This window comes from Rhynchophorus ferrugineus, unplaced genomic scaffold, assembly GCF_030347505.1.
Source record: "Rhynchophorus ferrugineus isolate W39M unplaced genomic scaffold, kcgeb_rfMv2 rfM11, whole genome shotgun sequence".
Classification (NCBI taxonomy): Eukaryota; Metazoa; Arthropoda; class Insecta; order Coleoptera; family Curculionidae; genus Rhynchophorus; species Rhynchophorus ferrugineus.
The window spans coordinates 24,605,823-24,614,876 of record NW_027472590.1 but is presented as its reverse complement, the minus strand read 5'-3'; the positions used below and the strand labels follow the sequence as shown (position 1 = coordinate 24,614,876).

Here is a 9,054-nt window from a genome sequence, read left to right as displayed (position 1 = left end):
ATGCTGTCCCTACTAGTCATTGCTCTAGGAACCGTCCGAGAATATGAAAAGGTGTTTAGGATATTTCTCAATTTTATATTGATTGAATTGGGTACTGATACTGTCAGAGTCAGAACTCTCCCTTCGTAGACTCCTCACGGAGAGATCAGCACACAATCAGCTTACAATCGCCTTGGAGGCAATCTATCCTCGGAGGTGTATATCGGAGGAAAAGCCAGCGATAAGCGCCTACAAACTGCATGGAATCTATGACAAGATCCTCTATTTTGCTCTCTAGAGGGTTTGAGTTGGTGCTTGATGGAATAAAATGTCTGTAATGAGACAGTTTTTATTTAAATCTCAAAGAGCTTCCATATTTAATCAAAAGCAATTCGCGTCTAGTCAAGGGACTTCCTTGCGTGTTATCCTTGCGCAGGGGCCATGCTAATCTTCTTTGTATCGTTCCAATTTTAGTATATGTACCGTCGAAGCGAGTACTCAAGCTAGGTTAGAATAAATTCGTTTGAGCAGCTCTGACCAATCAACACGCACGCTGGAAGCTAGGGGCACGCTTTTACTGTCGCTTGTCTTTCAATATGATTGTACAAATTTCTTGACGGATATCATGTACTCGTTCCGGCGCCACATATACTAACATTTGAACGATACAGAGGAGATACAGAGACAGAAAAGAGACCCCTGCTCAATGATGAGACGCAAAATCGTGAAGTGTTCCACATTTTAATGAGACCTGATAAAGAATAGTAAGCTGTGTGAAGAAATAGTTCTACCAGGATCTTAACACTGTCGATATTAGTGGACGCAAACTGTGCATATTTGGTGACTTTGAATAGGCCACTGTAAATTCACTCCTTAAGTTGTCCTTGAGGGAGGGAATTCACCATTATGCAATGAGTGCTGATCGTCTCTGACCGTTAAGCATATACTAATTGAATGTCGAATATACAGCTCATAGTGGCGACTATTTAACTTGGAAAATATAATGAAAGAATACCTTCAGATAATACCCTTGGATCAGCTGGTGAACTGCCAAATATTTAAAGATGGTAACCCATATTTTTTATTAATATTCACATTTATGTATATTCTTTGTACCTTAAACGTTTCGTTTTTTTTGTTATATATTTATATATCTAAATTTTTATATTTTATGTCTTTATACTTCTTTATTTTATATTTGTACGCTTGTATATTTTTCTGTTTCAATTTTTTTAAATTTATTATCCTTTTGTATATTTACTAGCGACCCGCCCCGGCTTCGCACGGGTGCAATGCTGATACTAAATTAAATACACTACAGAAAAAATATGAACGTTGTATATAAATACATAGCGGCCCGCTCCGACTTTGCACGGGCATAAATTATATATGCCTAGGTCACTCAATGAAAACATGATTAAAATCGATTCAGTATTTTGGGTTCATTCATTACTGCCCTTGGCCTGCACGCATTAAATTTGGAGTAAAACAATTCCTCTTCCCCTATATTTACTATGAAGATTTCCTGCTATCTTTGGAATATCTAAATTCATACAATTTTTATTACATTACACATTTTTAAACGCAAATTTTAAATTTGTAATATCTCCGAAAATATTTGTTTAATTTACATGCTGTAAGGAACCATATTGATCTATATTAATTGCACACTGTATTTAAGGTACTTAATTCGATAAGGATTAATGCCGTATTGCTTAAAATAGCTTCGTAAATAAGCCATTTTCTCACGTAAAAAGTAAACAATAAAAATGGTTAATGTGGGTTATCCCTAAAAGATAAACATATACCATCGCGGACTTTTTTGTAGACCTTTTTATGGTGTACAATACTGTAGTACATTAATTTGATCTAACTCGTAGGGTTAGGCAGCGTTTTTGCTAATTGCTAAATAAGCCTAAAAAAATAGGTTAATTTACGACATCACGTTAGAAACCTCTAAAATTAGCAATGTTGCCTTAGTATATTATGCATGTATTATACATATAAACCTTCCTCTTGAATCACTCTATTGAAAAAAACCGCATCAAAATCCGTTGCGTAGTTTTAAAGATTTAAGCGCACATAGGGATATAGGGACAGAAAAGGCGACTTTGTTTTATACTATGTAGTGATAGTCTTATATTTTTGATGTTTTTATAATTCTATTATTTAGATTTTTTATTGGTTATACTCAACTTAATATCCACTTTGCTATACAATATTTTTGTATTTTATATGCAGTAATTATATTAGTTCAGCTATACATAACAAAAATATTGTACATTTTGTAAAATTGGGAATAGGCCCCGAATAGCCCACGAGGAAGATGGCTCATCAATAAATAAATAAATTGATATTGACCGATTTGATATTAGCTGATGATAGCGTCATATTCGTTGATGCTTCCTGCATTTTTGATGATATTATCAAAAAAAAAGCCGCGACTGCTTACAATTCACTTAAAATCTGTTACGTACATTAACCGTTTTGAAATAACCGTCGTCTAATAGCTATTTCGTAACGATAATGTTTTTCCAATAACGAAACTATTTACCTCGATAGGAGTTCCCATCGTGGAGCTCCCGGGCGGCACAAATAATATCTCAATCTTTCACGAAATTTCGGTCGGCCGAAAGACAGAACGGACGTTCCTCCTTCAATTCTTTATTGCATTATCGTCGTGAAACGCAATCGGGTCAACATTCTCTTGCCGTAGACCGAAATTAAGTGAAAAACTGTTCTTTGATTACGGCCTTATTGAGTTTTCGTTTCCAACGACAGGAATGAGAGAGATAGGGAGGGGTTTTCGTCAGAAGTACGTCGGACCGGCGATATAATTGTTCGAATTCGTTTTAAACTCGCGATCACGAATTAAGGCGGTTTAACTTAATATAAATGTATTGGGTATTAATTACTTCGGAAGAACTATTTAATTTGTTCGGTGGCACTGTTAATTATGTCTGTTAATTAAACGAGGACAAATTAATTATAGACGTCTTCTGGTATTTATGGGATATGAAACCAAAAAACTGAAGATTTTTTTTTCTTTTAACAAGTTGACCAGCTAGAACCAAATGGTCTTCTGCTGATTTCGCTTCGGTTTCGAGGTATGATTGTTTCGCGGGCGACAGAGACCCTGGGTTACGACTGGGATTGTCGTAGTTGGTTTACTGCCGACGTTTGTGGATGGGTAGGGATTTAATCAAGGTGTTGTCGTGTTCTAAGGTGCCTATGGAGAACCTTACACTGAGATGTGTGTTGAAATTTGTCATAAACCATGGGGCATTGAGTAACGCGCGGACTTTTTTGTATTGGAAAACTTCTAGTAGTTCAAGTTGTCTCTCAGAGACATACCTGTACCACACCTGTGCTCCGTTGAGGCAGACTGGACGGACTACCATTTTATACAACATCGTTTTCTTTACAAATGACATGCTGTATTAGGGCTGACCATTGAAACTTGCGGTCGAACTGGAGACCGAGGTATGAAACTTTTTGGATCCAGGGAATAGCGACTTTATCAATTTGGTTTCGGAAGGCGCGGAACTTCCTCTTGCGGTGGAACAGAACAGTATGAGTTTTGCTCGGGTATATCTGTACCCGCCAGAATTTGTACTACGCTACCACGCGAATACGTCCTACGGTTGTGAAAAAAGCGGTATCATCTGCATAAAATGCTGTGTGGGAAAGTTTGTGGAGCGGGAAATCAGCCATATAAAGGTTGAATAGGGCTGGGGCTAGTGGAGTACCTTGCGGGACTCCTGCGGAAATCTGTTTATGAGAGGAGACTGCGTCACCGATCGTTACTTGAAAGGACCTACCGTCCAAGTATGAATCTATCAAGGATATTGGGTCATTCGGTAAACCAAGCTGTTTCGCTTTGAATATTAGACTGTAGTGACATACTTGATCGAAAGCTTTGGAGACACCTAAAAAGATGGCTCCAGTTTTCGACCTTTTATTAGTGCCTGATGGATTGTTGCTGTGACGCGGGCAGCTTGATGGTGGCACGAATGTTTGGCTCGGTAACCGAATTGTTCGTTCGGGATTATGTGATGTGCGTCTGTGGAATCGTTTAGAGCGTTTAATATTGCTTTTTCGGCAAGTTTGGAGAGTGAACTAATCAGTCAGATGGCTTGGACTTGGCATTTTTTTTTAGGAATGACAGAGACCAATGCATGTTTCATGCATGTAATGTTAGCAAGTTCTGATAGTTGCTTGCTAGTGAGGTTTTTTAGATAGTTTGCTGTTATACCATCTGGGCCTGGAGCCTAAAGAAACTCAAGAATTCACGCGCCTAAACTTATAGTCTATACAACAAGTAGCAGTGAATTCACATCATCTCAATTTATGACGTCAAAACAGTGCAATGTTGCCGCATTTAACGTTGAAGTTTTAGGCATTTTACTTTATTTTAGCTTCGATATTTAACCACATTCTAATATGAATAAATTAATGGAATAAAAATGTTATAAAATATAATTTATTTTAATATTACAGCCATCTTATCGACTAGGTATCTATATTTCAAGTTTATTTATAAAAAAGTAAATTACATAAAAGGTAATTAAGCATTTCGTTTATATGTATCGAGTGACAATTTGAAATACTTCACTTTTTAACATGGTATCTTCTTTAATTACAGCTTTTGTCGACCACTTGTTGGTTTCTTTTAACAGATCAATTGAAAAGTCCCCGGCCTACCATAATAAAACACATTTATTTAGCAATTTTTTTTAAATTCAACATAATTCCCTTCACAGGTGATGCACTGATTATAGCGATCCTCCAATTTTTTGATACCATTTTTGTAGTACGATTTGTCCTTTGCTTGAAAATATGTCTCAGTTTCGGCGATCACCTCTTCATTCGACGAACATTTCTTCCCAGCGAGCAACGAGCAACGACAATGAGTTCGCGCGACATCCACTTTGCACAGAGCTTTCTCATACCCAAATATTCGGGAGTGATATGATGTACACGTTCAGTAAATATCTGTAGAGTGTCTGCTATTTAATTCAATTTCAGTTTACGGTTATTCAAAATCATTTTATGGATATATTAAATGTTTTCCTCTGGTAATAACCTCTTTTGGGAGCCCACTGCGTTCATTGTCTTCGGTGCTCATTTCACTGTGTCTAAATTTAACATACCAATCATTTATGGTGGATTTTCCTGGAGCAGTGTCCGAAAACTCGGCATCAAGCAAAAACTTCTTCAACTGTATTTTTTCCTTTCGAAAAGCAATATTTTATCAACACGCGAAATTCCTTTTTATTCGTTTTTTTTAATAACAAAAGTTGCTTCACTCAAAATGCTATAATTCACAAACTAATGACCTGAACAGTTGTCAAATTTATACACGCCTCTTATGAGGGTTAGCTAAAAAACATATCGATTTAATTCTATTAGCGCCATCTAGGTTTCAGGCCAGGGACTTTTCAATTGACCTATTATTTATCTGCAATGAATTATTAAAAAATATTGTGATTTACAAAAGTTAATCAAATGTTATTCTAATTTTTACCTTTTTCCATTCTAATCCATTCTAATTCTTTTTCATATCTAATTGTCTAATTAGCTTAATATATCATATAAAAAGGTAGGTTTTATGATCGTTAAGCCACTTCTTTTACAGACTGCTGTTGGGTTCAATTATAAATAGTTTGGCTGTTACAGCTCTTGAATGAATGATAGCTTTTTGTAGTTCCCGTCATAACATTTAGGTTGAAAGAGTATTAAGCACAGTAATACATAGGCATCGCATTTTTACAAGGAAACTGTGTTGCTAGCAAGCAAAAAGATGTACTATATTATATAAAAACAAATTGGCGGGAAATTAAAAAACGCAGATATAAATTTCTCTTCATTGTGATTCTTTATACATTTTCAAATAAGCTATTTATTTAGAGAACTATGTGCAGATATGATTTTAACATATATATGATTAAATATATTAATAATTCATTTAAAATCTAACTAAACTTATAAACATTCAAACAGATAATTAGGAATAGATTACACTAAAATAGTAGTCTTCTCAGTTATTACCATATCAATTATTTTTTTAATACAAAAATGACTTGCGAACATTGTAAACTCCAATCCGAAAATGTCTACCAAAGTAGGCGAGCTGTTTTCTCATATACGATACATTTATTTTTTTATTAATTAAATTTTAAATTGATAAAACTAATATGAGAAAACTGCTGGAGAAAGACGATACTTATATAGATCATTTTTCTTCTGTCTGAATCGAGATAAATTTTGGGACAGATAGGGGAGCTGGATAGTTATTTCCTTATAGAACGGTATGTGTAGGATTCAATAACAGAAAGATAAATGAGATTTAAGCGGGCACAACTAAATTTTATTTACAGTTGCGCCCTGGTGGAATATAACCAGCGAAGTTAGACAATTCCACTTTTTGTTAAAACCTCTATTTTCGAATTTAATAAATCACGTAGCGTTTGTGTGTCTGTCGAAAGCAGAATGAGTAAATATGGATGGAAATTAACATATACGCCACTCACAGTATCATAAACGTAAAACGTGTCGGGGTATAATCAATTAATACTATTTGTCATTATCATGAATTACGGCGAGCCATTAATCTAATCATTAAGCTAATTAATCAAATGTAGTATATATATATATATATATATATATATATATATATATATATATATATATATATATATATACTATTGAAGACTTATTTTTTGGATCCCTTGGATCTTCTTGCAGTCAAACCGCAAAAATCAAAGTAGAGTAAAGAAATTACAACAATTAGTCGTTGAAAAGCAAAAAATAACACGGCGCAACATACTTATTCTGTACTATTTTTGGTTTTTCAAATTGTACTTGCTGATAAATTAAAGTACTATAAATAAAGGCGGTATGAAAATTTTAAATCACATTTATTTATTTTTATTATTAATTTTATAAAATTAAAATGGTAACATATATTTACAAATAGACAATGAATCAAAATTGCTCAGGTTTAAGTGGTCGATATAAAAACTGAGCCGTATATTCTGAAATAAAATGACAAAATTTTAACTTTTCCTCTTGTGAAGAATCCAATTGGATTACAAACATTTTAGCATTCCATCTCCATTGATAAACTCTTCTATCTATTTTATATCCAGGTAAAAACGTCCTCCTGGTTCGTCTTCGTCGTTCCAAGATTAGGGGTTGAAATCGATATGCCAATGCAAGCAATGCATTTTTAAGATATCCTGAGCCGCATATTTTTAACTTTTTGTAACAAGTCGTTCACTGAAATCTCGGCATTTTCAAGTTTCAATTCAAGTTTTCTTATTTGTGGGCTAATGAAATTGCCTTCTTTTAATTTAGCGTCATTTAATTTAGAAAAAACAAGTTTTCAAATATAAATATCATGAAATTATTAAAACATTTATTAAAAACGTTATATTTTCTTGCGGAATAAGTTCATAGTTAATGTATGATTTAATACAAACTAAGTCAGTTGTATTATTCGCATTTGTTTAACCCTAATATTAGTTTTATGTTTTCATACGTTTCTTTTAAAATCACTGAATGCGCAATAGGCATGGAAGGGTATTGGCTGCCATTTGGGTGTAATACAGCGTTTTAGCGTGAATAATATTCACTTTATCATCTTATCACCTTTTTCGTCAACTTGTTTATGTTAGAATAAATGTGTCAGACAGTGTAACTAAATATCTCTAAAACATATTAAGGTACAGTGTAATGCTACTTTAAAAACATATCCTTGAAATGGATTATTATGTTCACAGATGCTGGGATTCTACTAGGAGATTCTCTTTTATATTTAGCAATTGAGACCAATAACACACTTTTATTTATAAAATTTTATGGTTTCATCACCTATAGCTCTATATATAATCTACAAAAATATGTATTCTGCTAGTCAAAGTACAAATTTAGAGTGAAAAATTTCGGAGTTTGCAAACACATAGAATGCTGCTAGCATGATAGCTACTAATCTTGCAAATGCTTTAATGTATTTTAATCAACTATTTGTATTAATGGAATTTTGTCACTTATCTAGAGAAAACATCAATTTTCTATGTAGTATAATTAAGTTGTTCCGTGTACACATTCGCTAATCATAGGACGCTTAACATTTCTTTTTCGCTCTTAATACTTCTTTTGGATTTGCAGACATATGCTGCCGCCAGGCCATCAGACACTTTTAGAAACTTACAGTGACCTTGTCCATCATATCCCACTTGTCGCTCTTGGTATTACTTTTACTGCCAATATCTAAATAAGGGGTTTTGGCAGTGAACTAGAAAAGTATCAGAAACACCAAATACAATCAATTGTTTCGTAAGAAATATATACTTTACAATGTAAGCCTCAATTTTACATATTTCTGGATTATGTACTGTCACCGAGTGCTGTTTATTTAGCCCAATTGCCATTTTTAGATCTGTTGTGAAGTTACTCGGAATACCGTGGATAACATTTAGAAAAATGATAGTTGAAATCTAAATCAACCATCAAAGTTTGAACATATTCTGGCTATCAGGGAATGCGGAAGTCTTCTGATTAAACTTGTTACGTCAACAAAAGTTGCCAAAGTTATAAGTGACATTAATCCGAAAAAAATATCAAGGTACAAGTTAATAACCGGAATGTGGTGAAAAATCTATCAGTAAAGGCAATTATAAAACTCACCAACTTGATTAATGTAGAATTCTGATTAAAATATGTTTCGGGTGTAAGGAAAATGGTTGAACCTATTATGATTCCGAAACCTAGAAAACTACCAAATGAAGTAGAATTATTAAAATCATAGAGGACAACAAATCTACTACCTATATCTAATAATTTCCCAACTACATATCATAGGCGATATTAGAAAACTCATGAAGAGAACAAAATTTCGATCAGCCCTGCATTGACGTAGCTCAAGATTTGGTTAAACTCTAGCATAAAGGTCCCAAGCACCATAAAATATTATCGAAGCAACATGCTGAACACTTAACATACTACAGCTCAGCAAAGATACTATTTAATATGAAGAAGTTTACTCAAGGAGGAAAGAGAAGGAAAGCCTCA

General features: G+C 34.0%; 2 pseudogenes; one reads left to right on the top strand and one right to left on the bottom strand.

The window, feature by feature from the left end:
• Positions 1 to 362: 362 nt before the first annotated feature.
• Positions 363 to 477, bottom strand: LOC143205374 (uncharacterized; annotated as a pseudogene).
• Positions 478 to 606: 129 nt separating this feature from the next.
• LOC143205383 (uncharacterized) lies at positions 607 to 723 on the top strand (annotated as a pseudogene).
• The last annotated feature ends 8,331 nt before the right edge of the window (positions 724 to 9,054 follow it).